At 37.8% G+C, this 17,253-nt stretch overlaps 1 protein-coding gene across 1 annotated transcript in view; it reads left to right on the forward strand.

Moving 5' to 3' along the window:
• Window positions 1-17,253, forward strand: part of LOC150102272 (Golgi resident protein GCP60) — a 189,116-nt gene that overhangs the window by 73,068 nt on the left and 98,795 nt on the right. The gene's annotated exons all lie outside the window — the stretch shown is intronic.

The raw sequence follows: 17,253 nt of genomic DNA on the forward strand, positions 1-17,253 counted from the left end.
TTTATGCAAGTATATACCTTGAAAAATGGCTAAGAACATTTGTGCAAGGAAAAGCTTGGTGAAGAACAAGCTGTATTCATGCCAAATAGAGGTTGTCAGAATCAGATTTTCACTAAGACAAATAGTTGAGAAATGTTGAGAATATAACAAGGATTTGTATTTAAGTTTTATTGATCTGGAAAAGGTATATGACAAGATGCCAAGAGGAAAGCTCTTCAGTGGTGTAAATTGGACATTGTATCAAGCAATACATAGTCTCTGTTTAAGCCATAAGTCAGCAGTTAGAATTGAAGGAGGTACAGGAAGATGATTTTGATGTTAAATCAGGTATGCAACAAGGGTGTTCATTATCCCCACTGTTATTCATTATCTATATGGATCACATTATGAAGGAAAGTGGTATTAAATCTGATATATGAAAATTGTCGATCCTAATCTTAGCTCTTTACTTTATGCAGATGATGTTATACTTCTGAAAGATTCCCTGACTAAATGGAATATTAATGAAGATGAAGACAAATAGTTGAGAAATCATGATTTCTCAACTATTTGTCTTAAAGTGAAAATCTGATCTTGACAACCTCTATTTGGCCTGAACTCAGCTTGCTCTTCCAAATTTCTCTTCCACAATCTTTCTCAACCTCTTTTCAAGTATGCTTGCATTAATCTTACCTGGAACACTTGGTAGAGAAATTCCTCTGTAATTCTCACATTCAGTTTTATTTCCTTTGTATAGATGGTACTATGTGGGCTCTACTCTAATCATTGAGAATTCGACCTTCCGAAAATGCCCTCTGAATTATGCAGTGTACTCACTACAAAACTTTTATATCTCCATACTTAAGCATTTCTGGTTGAATATCATCTACTCCAGCTGCCTTTCCACATTTCAAGTTTTTGATGGCATTTTCTACCTCAAGTATTGATATGTATTCCTCTTTGCAATCCTCTTGAAAATTTTCGAGTATAGTTGTGTCACTGCTTGGTTCATTTAACAGTCTCTCAAAGTAATTACTCCAGACATCTAGGATATTCTTATCTTCAGTTTTCATGTCACCTTTATCATCTTTGATTCCTTTTACAGCAGTCTTTCCTCCATTTCTAATCTTCTTCAATAGCCTCCAGAACATTTTGCCACCTTCCTGATATTTATTTTTTATATTCTTACCAAAGTCTTCCCATGACTTTTGTTTAGCTACTTTTACACACCGCTTGCTCTCTTACATTTTTTCTCTATATTCTTTTAGGGCATGTGCCAACTTATTTGCTAGAAACTTTTGATGTGCTTTCTTCTTTTCCAGGACTGCTTCTTTAACTTCTTGTGTCCGCCAGGGTGTTCTTATTTTTCTATCCTTGCAGACAATTTCACCACATACCTCCTTAGCTGAATCATTGTCTTCTTCAGTTTGCCACTGAGACTCCAAGGTTTGCTTCTTGTTTTCAAACTTCTGCAACTTTTTTTCAATAACGTTTGCATAATCAAGTTTACAATTTACTTGTAAAAGCTGCTCAACTTGAATTATTTTTAAAACTTTCTTACATACTGTTCTTTTCAATGTGATATCCATTCTTATCCTGCTTAATACTAAGTAATGATCGCTTCCAATTTCAGATCCTCTGTATACTCTTGTACCCTGAACGAGATAAGGTATCACTATCAACAATGACGTAGTCAATGAGGCTTTTCTTATTTCTTGTGTCTTCTCTCGATGTGAACTTGTGCATATCTTTATGCTAAAACATGATGTTAGTAATGACTAGTCCATGTCCTCAGCAGAAGTCCAAAATTTTTCCAAAATGTTCCTGTACACCTCGTGGGACTAATTTCCTAATCTACTATTTAGATCTCCAATAAGGACCAGTTTTTCAATTTTCTTTGTCAGCTGCCTGTTCTATGACTCAAAAAATTCCTCCACTTCTTCCTTGGAAAATCCTTCTGTGGGACCATAGGTACAAATAAGTTTCATTGTCCATGTCCCCATTTTGAAGTTTGTCATTATAATTCTACTTGAAATTGCCTTCCAATTAAGAAATTTATCTTCATGTTTGGGGTTGAATGCTATCGTTACATCTTCCTTTTGATCATCATTGCCTGAAAATAACATCCTATCCTTATTATTTAGTAAGATCTCACCTGTCTTAGGACAGGGGATACTTTTCCAATTCTTCTGCAAGTTCGATTTCCTTTCCATTAATACACCTTATATTAAACAGCGGGGGCCTACTTATTTAACTGGGCAATGTCCCAACCGGCATGAAATCTCATCTACCATCATATACATTTGTGGTTTAATTTGTAAAGAGTATAATTTGGTCAGCTAAGTCATAAATTGCCAGCCCATCCTTGTTCGTTCAGTACTTGGTAGATACCTACTAGCAGGGCATACCACGTGAAGGTGAGGATTGGACATTGGGTCAGAAACCCCATTTATTATGTTGGAGGTTTAATGGATTTTTTACAACACTCAAAAAGAATTAAAATAGAATTTAATACTTCCTATATTTCGTCCTAGTCACTAGGACATCTACGGGGATTACAAAGACAATTAATGTAACATGCACACAAAAACTTACAATACTAAGCCCAACCACGTGGGTGACAATAACGTCCTATCTAGGTGGAGCGCCCTCTAAGGGCAGTTGTAGGTAGCCTGGAATGTAAGGTGGGACCTCTGGTGATGACTGTTTCCCAAATCTTCGGAAGCTTAATGCAACCGTATTTGTTAAGATTTGGTTGGTTTTTGAGAGCTGCTGCTGCTTCTAAGAAAAGTCTCTCTTTCTTGAATTTGCTGTGGTGGAGCATGGCGGTTTTCTTCCATGATACTCTGTGGGTAGTGTCCAAAACGTGGTCAGCCAAGCCTGAATGGCCATAGTTGTGTTTAACGATGTACGACTTGTGTTCCTCCAGGCGGATGGATGCTGATCTGCCTGTCTGTCCAAAGTACGCAAGCTTACAGGAACAGGGTACTTTGTAAACTCCAGGCAGAGAGAGAGGAGGGAGCTGATCTTTTGTAGAACGGATAAGGGTAGCCAGTTTGCGGTAGGGCTTATATGCTGTGCGTAGGTTATACTTTTTTAGTATCTTTTAGAATTCTATCTATTAGAATTTAGAATCTAGTATTTTTTAGAACACAAGTCGTACATCGTTAAACACAACTATCGCCATTCAGGCTTGGCTGACCACGTTTTGGACACTACCCACAGAGTATCATGGAAGAAAACCGCCATGCTCCACCACAGCAAATTCAAGAAAGAGAGACTTTTCTTAGAAGCAGCAGCAGCTCTCAAAAACCAACCAAATCTTAACAAATACGGTTGCATTAAGCTTCCGAAGATTTGGGAAACAGTCATCACCAGAGGTCCCACCTTACATTCCAGGCCACCTACAACTGCCCTTAGAGGGCGCTCCACCTAGATAGGACGTTATTGTCACCCACGTGGTTGGGCTTAGTATTGTAAGTTTTTGTGTGCATGTTACATTAATTGTCTTTGTAATCCCCGTAGATGTCCTAGTGACTAGGACGAAATATAGGAAGTATTAAATTCTATTTTAATTCTTTTTGAGTGTTGTAAAAAATCCATTAAACCTCCAACATAATGTCCTCACAGCACTTAAGCCTCTACACAAGAATTCTAATCATCCATGGAGAAGAGTTAGCACGCAAATCCAAGCAATACGGTAAGTCAAAACTACGACTATCTAGACAACTTAATAGGCTGGCCTTTTTAAAAAGATGTCGGGATACAAGAGTGATACCGAAATGTGTTAAAATGAAGATCAATTTCCGTTCCAAAAAAGCACTCCGGATATACAAACGTGCCAGCTTAGCATTACTACGCGAGCAAATCGCCTCTACTCGTGCCGCCCTCGCAGTGACGAACGTCGCCATTGGCTCCTTACAAGCGGAGCTCTCCACTGTTCTTAACCCTGAACTGTGGTCAATTCTCTCTGACATTTCGGAAACTTCTGCACAGAGAGAATTTCAGAAAATAAAAAACAAACACGTCAAGAAATACAACAACTTGGTTAAAGACAAGCCACAACCACAAATTCAACCGCTCCAGACAGTAATAAACCTCTCGTCCAAAAGGCTCAACGATGATGCCGTCAGCGCCCTTTGCCTCGGCCATAATTTTGCCGTCGCCCCGAAAGAAGTGCCGGTACTCGATGTAATGGTTAACGTCGAACGGGGGATCAGTCGCTTACCGTCGGAGGTAGCCAACAACATCAGACTCGATGTAGCCAACATCCTCGTTCACTCTTCCCCTCCAAAAAGTAACTTATCTTATTCCCAACGCATGGCTCTCCAGTAACTATGCAAAGAAAAAAGTATCGTCATCACCAGAGCGGATAAAGGTAATGCCACAGTTGTCCTTAATACCAGCAAATACAATCGTAAAATGAACATTATCCTCCGCGATCGCGCTACCTACATCCCGCTAGAACACGACCCCACAAAAACGCAAGTTAAGAAATTAAAAATCTTACTTAAAAAAGTAACCACCTGGCCCCCCGACGTCACGAAAAAACTTAAACCTTTCCGCTCCCGTCCCCCCCGAATATACGGTTTACCAAAAATCCACAAACCTAATTCCCCACTCAGGCCTATAGTAGATGCCACCAATGCACCTTGTTACAGACTGTCTAAACAGCTGGTCAACTCTCTGTCCCCCCTCACTGGAAATTCAGCTTCCTATATAAAAAACTTGACCCACTTTAAAGCCCTCACAGAAAATTTAACCTTGAATAATACAGACATATTAGTAAGCTTTGATATCTCCTCCTTGTTTACCAATATTCCCTTAACTGACACATTATCTCTCTTAGAAAACGTTTTTCCCTCTGACATCTTAGATCTCTTTTCCTTTGCCATCAACTCTGGGTATTTCGCTTGGAATAACAAAATCTACAAGCAGATAGAGGGAACCGCCATGGGCTCCCTCCTCTCACCCACCCTTGCCAATTTCTATATGGAAGATTTCGAAAAACGAGCCATAGACTCAGCCCCACTCAAACCTTCTATCTGGCTTAGATATGTAGATGATGTGTTCTCTATTTGGCCTCATGGCCCAGACACGTTAGATTCCTTCCTTGGTCATCTCAATAGCTTACATCCAAGAATCCAGTTTACTATGGAAAAGGAAAAGAACAATTGTTTACCCTTCCTAGACACCTTAGTCACGCGCCTGCCTAATGATACACTTGCCTTCACTGTATACAGAAAACCCACACACACAGGCAGATACATTCACAAACTCTCCCACCACCACCCCTCACAACAATATGGCATCATTAAAACCCTTACCAAGAGAGCCCACAATCTTTGTTCCAGTGGAACCGCCCTCACTACTGAGCTTAACCACATACACAGAACTTTCCTCTCCAATGGCTACAGCGAACACAGCATCAAAAAAATAATAAATTCCTCCCCCATTCCCCGTCCCTCTCTTCAACAAGAATTCAAAAATGCCATCACCATACCCTACATCCGTGGCACTTCGGAAAAAATAGCCAAGATACTAAAAAAGTATAACCTACACACAGCATATAAGCCCTACTGCAAACTGGCTACCCTTATCCGTTCTACAAAAGATCAGCTCCCTCCTCTCTCTCTGCCTGGAGTTTACAAAGTACCCTGTTCCTGTAAGCTTGCGTACTTTGGACAGACAGGCAGATCAGCATCCATCCGCCTGGAGGAACACAAGTCGTACATCGTTAAACACAACTATGGCCATTCAGGCTTGGCTGACCACGTTTTGGACACCACCCACAGAGTATCATGGAAGAAAACCGCCATGCTCCACCACAGCAAATTTAAGAAAGAGAGACTTTTCTTAGAAGCAGCAGCAGCAGCTCTCAAAAACCAACCAAATCTTAACAAATACGGTTGCATTAAGCTTCCGAAGATTTGGGAAACAGTCATCACCAGAGGTCCCACCTTACATTCCAGGCCACCTACAACTGCCCTTAGAGGGCGCTCCACCTAGATAGGACGTTATTGTCACCCACGTGGTTGGGCTTAGTATTGTAAGTTTTTGTGTGCATGTTACATTAATTGTCTTTGTAATCCCCGTAGATGTCCTAGTGACTAGGACAAAATATAGGAAGTATTAAATTCTATTTTAATTCTTTTTGAGTGTTGTAAAAAATCTATTAAACCTCCAACATAATGTCCTCACAGCACTTAAGCCTCTACACAAAAAAAAACCCATTTAGTTCTCCACATTCCTGAAAGGTGATGTGGAGGTCTCCTCCCAGTTATTTGGCTTTGACTCTTATGCTTTACAATACTTCACAATATCTTCTACTCCACTTGTCTCTCTAATTTTGGTATTTCATATTCTATCCCCTTTTTTGCTATATGGAACATTTTTTCTCTCCAAGGCCACATGCACCCTGTTTTTTAGTATTTTTTGCTCATGTCTCATATCCATAGGTAAACACTGGAATAATGCACATATTAAATAGCTTTCTTTTTAAGAATACAGTCATATCCTGACTTATGCGAATCCGGAGTTACGCGGTTTCTTATATGTACGTATTCCCGTCCCGCTTCACGCCTCACCACCAGGCGTATCTTTCAGCGCCGGCTGCATTTGCCAGTGTCGCACATGCTGTGAACAAGCACTGATGTGTTTCGTGCGGTCTCCATTTATACATGATTTTTATAGTCTAAAAACCTTGCGATTGTTTAATGATATGTTCTTGATAAAAATTTTATCACATAAAAAATAATAATGTCATCCAAAAGAAGCAAGTCCGATTCTTCTACAGCTAGCAAGAAAAGAAAAACATTGACTTTGGAAACAAAACTCAACATTATTAAGGATTTTGAAGGTGGAATGAAAATTTGTGAGCTAGCAAAGAAGTTCGATCTACAGGAATCCACAGTAAGAACAATCATAAAAGAAAGGTTTACAGATTTTGGAGGATATAGATTCTAACGAGGAACGAATTGTAGCCACAAGGCAAGGAATAAAAAAAATCATTAGCTTGCTATGAAGAAATTTTGCATGACAAGAAAAAGACATTATGCCGTCAGACGAATCTATTAGATTTTATGAAACCATCGACATCGAAATAACTTTCTTTTTTTTTTATGTACGAAAAACTACAATTATGATTATATTTCTTAAAAAATATAGGTGTTTTTGTAAACCTTTGGTCCCAATTGTATGTTCGTATATATAAATTACATGCAAAAAACGCGAATTCGACTTGTGCGTTTTTTGTTGGTCCCACCTACCGTGTAACTTTGAGGTTTTACTGTACATGCAAATCCCCTCACAGATAATCTTTACAGGCAAAATGGTTTGTTTCCTTGGTGATTCTTTTACTTATTTCTTTATCTTGACCCAGCTACTAACCTTATATAAACCCAAAATCCACCTATCCTTAGAATGCTGTTCACACATTTAGGATGGTGCACGTAAAACTTCCTAAAGATTCTTGAAGCTGTCCAGAGTCCTGGAGAGCAATTTGTATTGGGCTCATAGATGATCCCTATCCTCACAGACCCACTTTTATCATTATCTCACAGATGCAGCGTTTCTGCTCTGTCTCTTTTGCAGGTATGCTTCCATGGTCACTGCTCCAGTGAACTGGCAAATATCAATTCTCCACTATTCTGTTGGACTGGTTAAAAAAAAAGAAAACTAGCAGCAGCTGTCTAAACATCCCTTTTCAGTACAACTGCAAGCACTTCAAACCTTCTTCTCGTTTATTCCATTTGCCTCTCTCCTCTGGAATAGCCTTCATCATAATGTGTTTCCCAACAGCTTCAACCTACAGCTCTTCAAGAAAAATGTGAATAGATTTCTTTTTTCTCAATTCTTACTTGCACCACATACAGGGCATTGATGCGCTATAGGTTCTTGTACCTCTAGTATATGGGATAAATATAAATATCTATAAAAAAATGCCACCACCATTTGGTATCTCTACCCTAATTGGTTTTAATTTCTCTACAATCATTTAGCAACACTCTCTCCCCCCCCCTCCTTTCTATCCTACCTGCCTTCCTCACAACATTGCATCAATCACATTCTGTTCTTGCAAGAATACTTCTGGTAGCTAGGCCTAAGTTATACAAATAATTTTTGGCCTCATTTACAAGTGCTGAAAATTCAATGCAGGTGGTTCTGGCATTAGGACTGATGCATATTCAAGTAATTTAAAACTTGACTGCTTCAAATAAGCAGCCAGAGTTGATTCAATAACTAAATTTTTTACCCCACTGCTACAATCATTGCTTTCTTGCCTGATAAAATTAGCTCCACAATTGTTAGAGTATCTCTTCTACTCTAACAATTCTACTCTAATAACTAGGGCATGTGTCCAAGCCCTCATACATCCACCCTCTTTCTCGGACCACTTATGTTTACTCGTTCACTGATCACTTTCTCCAACCTAACACCAAATCCATTTCAGTGTAATCCATTCTGCAGTATAAATTCTTTCTACTACTAGAAACACTTCCATACATCAACATCCACTTGTTCTTTTTGTTTGCTTTTAGCCTCAATCATGTTACTGACTTTCACTCCCAGAAAACAACCTTTTGTTATTTGCTTATCTAATATATCAGCCCATCCTCATTGAATGAATCATAGAATCACCACACATCACTACATCATTTTTTATTCTTCTCTGTTCTTTCATGCTTTCCTTCCACCTTCCCATATTTTATTTCCTTTCTTAGCTCTTCTTACTGCATTTCCAGCCTCTTCACCATGCATTTCTTATTATGAAATACTTGTCATAGCCATGAGATTTCTGTCATCATATTGCATTCCTTTTGTATTACCTAGCTTCTATCTAGCACCTCTATCTCTACCATGAACTACCATTCTCACTTATTTTCTTGCCCATTACCTGCTGTATTTGATTATTCAAATTTTCAAAGAGATATTGCTTGCATGCAGAATTTTTTGTTCCTCTGGTACCTAATTAGTATATATGATTGACAAGTTCTCTTACCATCCTCTTATTTCTCCCATGAACTACTCACATGTGTTAAGAAATACATCTCACACACTCCACATCACGTGAAATTACCTATATTAAAATTAGACAAAGGGTTAATCACTTCTTTTATGTCACTATACTTGTACTATCCTTATTTATCACGCTAAGTGCAGTTGTTATTTTTCATCTTGAATGCATGGTTTTGGTATTGGGAGAAATTATTTATTTGTATGAGACCTTATACAAAGTCAGGGAAACTAGATTATGATGAAGCGTTAGATATGAACAAGAATCTAACAGTGTTTAACCCAGCGTTAGTAAGGTGGGGTGTCAGATCCCGAAGATTTTAAATTGACTATAACTTTTTAACAATGTGTGTCAGTGAGTCATGCCTCAGTATAGTTTCCCCTCCCATAACCTGCTACTCGAAGCCATAGGCGACAGGCTGTTGCACACATGCAAGTTTAGTGTGCAGGGGCCCACCAGACCCCACCTTACCAAAAGTGTGACTATCTTTACTTCTGAAACATAAGTTGTCTTCATGTATTTCTACTAAAATATTATCGTTACTGCTGTGTCTTCTATATTTTTACCAACTATAAACAAATATGTTTTAGTAAATATTTAGAGGATATTTTGAGAATATCTTTTTTTTTTTATGAGATGATTTACGAGCAGGAAGAACAGTGGTTACGTCAACTTATAGATGACGCTTTGACAGATGAGCCATTTGGCTGAGATGATGATAGTGAAATTGATTTAGCATTAGTCAGTAACCATGAGTCTGATACAGAAAGACTGTGAGGAAGAATCTTAAACAATACGTAATCTAATATTGATTAAAAAGATATAGATTTCTATAATACACTTCATTATTTGGGTGGGTTTGTGGGATCCCACCTTATCACTTTTGTTACATTTTCCCACCTCACCAGTGCCGGGTTAACTGGGTCATACCGATTACAAATGGAAGTATACAAGCAAACAATCAAAGGGATAACGTATGTCTGTACATGAATGCCAGAAGTATAAGGAACACTGGTTGAGTTTCTTGCCATTGTGAATACATTGTGACCATGGATGGTCATCAGCACCCAACTTCTTCACTACCTGAAGATCCTATTCATAGTTTTGCAAAAAGTTTTGAGCAAATGTTTTTTGCTCAAAATTTTTTGAGAAACAGGATTTTGCATTCCTGTTTCTCATTTGAGAAACACTATGGTATTCAAATGGTTGACTCCTCAAGGTCTTCCTTAACCAATGATTTATATACCAATCTCCTCACCATTCTCAAATGAGGTGATGACAACTATAAAAACTCAGGCCTGTCTTATTACCTATAAGAAAAATCCTACTTCACTCTCACTTACTTTTGAAGTGGGAATGAAGATCCTCTCTTCATCCACTTACTTGTCTTCTACTTAACCTCCTAACTCTTCCTAGGTCTGAGATCCATCCAACTTTGGAATACTGTTTCCACATTTGGGACAGTGCATCCAAAACCTCTCTAAGAATTCTTGATGATATACAGAAGGCAATCTACCATAGGTGCTCAGTTTCTGTACTATACCTTTTCTCTAGGTACTTATATTGGTATGCTTGACTGGCCACTATCACCATTCCTTCACTTTTCTCTAATAATCTAAGAACTAGAGCATCCACTGGCCAACACCAATACGCTGTTTAACTCCAGACATACTGAACTAACTTTTCATCACTTTTCTTCGGGCCATCCACCTGTGTTCTTTGGAACAATCTCTCCTATATTGTTTTCCCCATTGAATACAACCTCCAGTTGTTTAAGAAAAATATCAGTATATTACTTCTTTCTCATTAAGCACTTACCCACACATAGTGGTGTTGTCTTATACATCTTGTGACTTTCATGTGTATAGTCATTATAAAATAAATTAATTATTGGCATTAGTGAGAACTGGCTCTCAGAAGCATCAGTATTGACTGTAAAGAGTACAATATTTGTAGGAAGATAAACACTTAGGAGGTGAGAGGGTGTGATGAGAATGATATTAGATGATATGAGTCCAGGACAGAAGGCTGTGATTGCAATATTAGTAATATTATTCCATGTAGTAGCAGTAAGCTCGAAGTTATATGGTGTAAGGTGGAGTCTAATCAGATCAGATACATGGTGGAATGTTACTACAGGTGGATCATCTGTAGTAACATCCCAGAAATTGGAAGATGAAATTCATTGCCAGATAAACTTAATAGGTATTAAATGATTAATCATCATGGGGAACTTTAATTAACAATGAATGGATTTGGTAGTGTGAAATCTCGTAATAAGAATGAAACTGAATTTAGCCATTGTAAGATAACTTCTTTAAGCAACATGTGACAGAAGGAGCTGTAGGTCAGAGAGTATTAGACCTGATTATAGTGCAGGTGGTGGGGGTTTAACAAAAAGATATGATGTTTTGCCTCTGGTTGGTGACAGAAATCATGCTGTACTGACCTGAGAAGTGGCTAAGTATATGTGATATTCCATTTAGAAAAGGTTACATGCTGAACTTCAAAGCTGGAAACTATAACCAACTGAGAATACTAGATGGAAAGGATATCAGCAGTGCATGGGAAGTATTTAAAAAATACATCAATGATGCACTATTGGAATGTGTCCCGAGAGTTCAAAGAATAAACAGGGTGGAGTGAAATAGATGTGCAATCTTATTAAGAAAAAGATAAGGAAGGATGTGCTTTCCAGTGCAGGCTATAAGAGTTACAAGTATTCTGTGGAAAACTAAATGTATGAAAAGAAATGGGCTCTTAAAGATAACGACAACCCAGAAGAATTCTGTCATTATGTTGCAAGTAAAAGAAAGAATGAATGTGAAGAATAAATCTCTTGAATGTATGGAGGTGGCAGATGCAGAAGAAATTGTTTAGTTAATCAGTAGCCATTTTGTTAGAACTTGTTAACCTGATGGATGCAATATGGAGCACAAAGCTATCTCTATACTTGAGGAAGAAACTCAGCTGTATGAGGAGGAGGTACTAACTGATGGATATTAGTACAGATGCTAAAAGAGTGTTCAACTGAAGTGGCTGTGTCTTTTTCTTGACTCTATAATTTGAGTCAGAACAGAAATGGAACGAATGTATGATAATCCCATTAAAGACTAATGTATCTTGCTATCAACCTATCAGTATCTCTGGAGTGGAGATACTGATTTTGGATATGAAGATTTTGGAAAAGTTGATAAGTTGATTGCATGAGGAAATGGGTTAACAGAGGATCTGTACTTTGCAACAAACAGCAATGGATTTACTAAAGAAAGCTCACATTTAAATAACTTGCTCACATTTTATAATGTGATGGTTGGTTGGTTGATTGATTGGAATTTACAGTCGAAGCAACTCAGGCTACATGGCCAGTGTATTATGTCTGTTAATTGCATGTGTTCTGATGGCCAGTTTGCTTGTTTTGCTATAATGTGTCAGGTGAGTTAGATGAAGGTGATAGGATACATCATGATAGTTTTGGGCTTTGCTAAAGTTTTTGACAAGATACAACATGGAAGGCTGTTAAGTTGGAGAATATGGCATTGGATGATAACTATTAGTTTGGATAAAATGGTTGACTGACATCAAAAAATGGTATGGGGAATGTGAGACCACAAGATTTAAGGTGACCAGTGGTGTACCATAGGTCATCGTGTTGGAGATTTAATGGAGTATTAACAAGGATTTAAAGGATTAAAAACTATTTTAATTCTAATATTTCATATCAGTGACTGAGACATCGTCAGGGAGTACAAACTAACACTTGTAACACACACACACACACAAGCAACATTATAATACTAAATGAAACACATGAATATAATACTTAAGTCCTATCTGGGTGGGTCACCCTCTGTCAGCATTTGTAAAAGGCCCTAGGTTGTAAATTGGGAATCCTGATGATTAATGTTTGCCAAATTTTGGGAAGTTTCTTGCATCCATATTTATTTAAATTCAGTTGATTTCTGACAACAGCTGCACATTCCAAAAACAGTCTCTCTTTTTTAAATTTACTGTGATGGAGTATGGTGACTTTTTCCAGAAGATATTATGAGTGGTATCCAGTGAATGGTCTTTAAGACCAGATTGACCACAGGCATGATTGCAGATGTATTTTTTTGAGTTCATCTATGCAGAGTATGGCTGGTTGATGCATCTATCCAAAGTGCAGTACACAGAATGATTTTTGAATATCTGGAATTGTGGGCATGTGACAATGGCTATCAGTTCACTGTTAGTAGATGTAAAGTTATGCACTTTGGTGTAATGAGATATTCAATATTTTATTTGATTGGTGGGATTATACTAGCAGAAACTGACCAGGCTATGATCTTGTATTTTCTGTAGATACCAAGTTGAAGTTCAGGAACCATGTAGCAAAGATTGTGAACAAACTAAGAGGATATAAGTAATAGAAATAGTATTATATTTCTATTGCTTTGCTTTGTTTTTTGGTGTTGTTCTTGTCTTTATTTATATTTTCAATATCTCGCCCTGTGTTAATTGATTTACTTTAATTCTGATTTAGACTTACTACCCTGAAAATCCTATCTTAACACAAGCTATGGTGCTAGACTCAGAAGGCTATCTATCTACTTGGCCGACTATTTAGAGCAGGGGTTGCCAAAGTTATTTGCCCATCGACCCCTTCAAAAGTTTCTTGACTTTTTATCGACCCCCTATATTTTACTATTATGTAATTATAATAGGACAAGCAAAAAAAGATGCTTATGTGAGTTTTTAGATTGTTTATTTTATAGTTACAGTGTTTATTGTATGTATAATATAGTATATATTATTATATTACTATTACTACTACTATTACTATCACTAGTAATATCACTGGTATTACTACCAGCGCTGTTCAACTCTTCAACATAGAGAAGTTTAGTTCGTGAATGAATAACAATTAAAGAAAACATTAATGCTCACTTGTATGTCGATGTGCAAAAATGAGACTGGGATTGAATACTTGTATCAGTAAATAAGAACCACGTACTTGTTGCAATCTCGCTCCCACTGCACTGGCCCACGGGAACCACCAACATCCGTTTATTGGTAAATACGTCATTTTGGCCTACTTGATTGGCCTCAGTAACTATTTTCATGACCTTACTCCATCTTACAGGTCCATGAATAGGACCTGTAAGATGGAGGTACTGATCCCACAATTCACTCTTAATTGTGTTGTCATTACCTCCATGTCTTTTGTCATGGAGGTAATCCAAGTTAACCGAATTAAATATTACCCATACAATGGTCTTATATTTTTCTGTCGACCCCTGAGCCCGAATAGACCCCTAACAATGTCATATTGACCCCTTTGGCAACCACTGATTTAGAGTAACCACATGTATTGAACTCTCGGACAAAGGGCCTATTTCCTTGTTGGAGACAAGTCCTTTGTAATTACTGTCTGGAGTTGTTTCCCCGTCAGATACTGGCAAATTTATTTGTTCTGCTGCGCCAGCCAGTATCCTTAGGTTAGGAGAAATCCTTAACCAGGGAACTTCTCTCAGAAATTATACAAAGGTGATTATCCCTACACTTATCCTTCAGCACCTAATTATCTAAACTAATTATCCCAATGATGTTTGCAATCATGGCCATTAGGTTCTGAATTTATGAGCGATGAGTTGAATTCAGGCACAGACTAATTTCAGGTTAAAACATAAAGAACATTTTATTAAGATCACTAAATTGTACATAGTTACATTCATTCTCACTATTAGATTAAAGTCATACTCAGGTGAGGAGCTATCATTGATATTTAGAACTTAACTGGAAATCTAACATAAGCTCCTTTTAAGATTCCATTCATTTGACTGTACACAATACATATATCAAAATTCTAATCCTCCAAAATTATTCTATCAAGCTATGTTAAAGTTACAAATCATAATTATCACACTCTAGTTAATTTACAATTTGAGACAAAGGTACCAATAGAGCTAAACCTTTGCAGTTAATGCTAATCACTTAAAGTTCCTTACTAGAATGTCCATTCACACTTAATACTTAACTGTAATTCACACTTATTTCACAGCATGCTTCTCTTTTAACATTAGGAAAATAAAACATTACTTTACCAAGATAGTCCACATTCTGCATACAGTGCTAGGTTCTCCTTCCTTAAAAACTTGGTTTGGAACATCGTAGAATTACCTTTACACATGTGGTCATACATGGTGTATGTCTCGTCTGCTCCCTTCAGCATGGCTGGTGATCTGTCCACACTGGCCTGGTTCTGTTACCAGTAGTCCTATTCCACATCGCTGTCTCCACGGTCACCTATACAGGAACTACGGCTGCCGTTATAGAACATCTACGGGCTATCCTGGATCTATCACAAGGCGAGATAGAACTGCTCGTACGAGAAGAGCAGGTCAAGAACCAAATGGTCAAGACATGAGCAAGGGCAACAAGGAGATAATCAAAAGCAAAAAACTCCAAAAGCCCTCTGCAAGGGGGCAAACCCCTTTTATTTCGCACCTTTAGTGCCCTCTTTTCTCTTGCGAATCTTCGCCCGACACTCATCTTCTTTTCCCGCTAGTCCATCCAGGTCACCGCATCTCCTTATGTTAGCGTCTTCTGTGAATTCAAGCGTGAGCCGCTTTCCGATAATTTACACTGCCGCAAGCGTAACGCTCGCTCAAGCACCTTGAACCTTAGATTACATACGTTTCACATAGAACATATTATGGCCGTTACAATTTACTAAAACATAATTCTTCACACAGAATAATTGCCATATTTGATTCATGCTTTGTATCTTTATATAAATTATTCATTCTATATACTTTCACAATCAGTTTCTATACTAAAGCTCCAAAGTATCTCTTAATTGTTTTCTAATTCTTGTTGAATCCTGAATAAATCAATTTTGAAAATTAAAATTTTTCATTCAAGATTCAACAATAGTAATGCTGAAACGAAAATTGGCATTTTAGAATAAGGAAGTCATTTTGCCACTTTACAAGGCTTTGATATGGCTCATATGGACTATTGTGTCCAAATCTGATCTCCTGGTTTTTGAGGTGATGTAGATACAGTGGAGAGAGAGGCAAAGATGATATTGAGATTATGGAATGTAGATAATGAGGGGAGATGAAGAATTTGTGGACTGCAGACAATAACAAATAGGAGAAAGAGATTCTATGCAGTGCATTCCTTGTCTCTCTGCACAAAATACATAAAATTATTTCACTTATTATTAGCTGATGTCACCCTACCACCATCTCCACCTATCAAGATCATTCTTCCATATTCATCCTCCCTTTTAGTTGAGAATAAATGCAGTTAAGAGAAGTTTTTTTGGAGTTTTCTGTCACAGAGTGATGGATGGCTGGAGGTTGTGAGTGTATGAGTGCAGATAGTTTGAATGAATTCAAGAGAAAGTATGAGATGTGTGATATGTTGCCTCCCCTGAGTCATTCACTCCCTGGAGGTGTCTCTTGCAATCATAATATTCTAACCCTATCCAACTTCTCCGACACCTTCATTACATTGCCAAACTTTTCAAGTCAAAGGCACTGCTAGTTCCTTCATACCTTCCCTTAACACATGTGGTTATATCATATCTGATCTCAGATCATCAAGCTGCTTGCTTAACATCTCAAACACTTTGTTTGTGAATTTAGTTTCTTGTCACCTCCCCACTGTTCTATGCAGTGCATTCCTTGTTCTCTCTGCATAAAATACATGAAATTATTTCACCTATTATTAGCTGATGTCACCCTACCACCATCTCTGCCTATCGAGATCATTCTTCCATATTCATCCTTCCTTTTACTGGCTGTGCGTGTGTGTGTGTATAAACTAGTACTGCACTTAGCTTGTTGCTCGCACCTTGTTCCATGTTCTCCTTCCTTGCAACGACTCACTTTTCTTGTCTGTACTTTCTACTTTTCATGAACTGCTGACTCTTCTACTTAGACCTCCTCACCATAACATTTTCTTCCTTTGCATTTCTTACCTGATTTCATTGCCCATCTATTTATTATTATTACACAGACATCTCCATGGAGTGTGAAGACTAATCATGGGAGACCCAAACTATCTACACAATATCTGTCATATCTTTTGCTGAATTCATTAATGGACAAAGCCTTCACAACTAATGGCAACCCATTCTATTCATTCATCACTCTCCCAGCAAAAAATCTAGTCTTCTAGTCACTTTTGCAACCCACAAATTTCTTTCGATTTATCCTCATAGGGAGCATTCCTCAGACCTATCACTATCTTGGTCATTTGCCTCT

Source organism: Typopeltis vanoorti, chromosome 10 (assembly GCF_054136105.1).
Source record: "Typopeltis vanoorti isolate ZY-2024b chromosome 10, IOZ_Tvanoo_1.0, whole genome shotgun sequence".
NCBI classification, from domain to species: domain Eukaryota; kingdom Metazoa; phylum Arthropoda; class Arachnida; order Uropygi; family Thelyphonidae; genus Typopeltis; species Typopeltis vanoorti.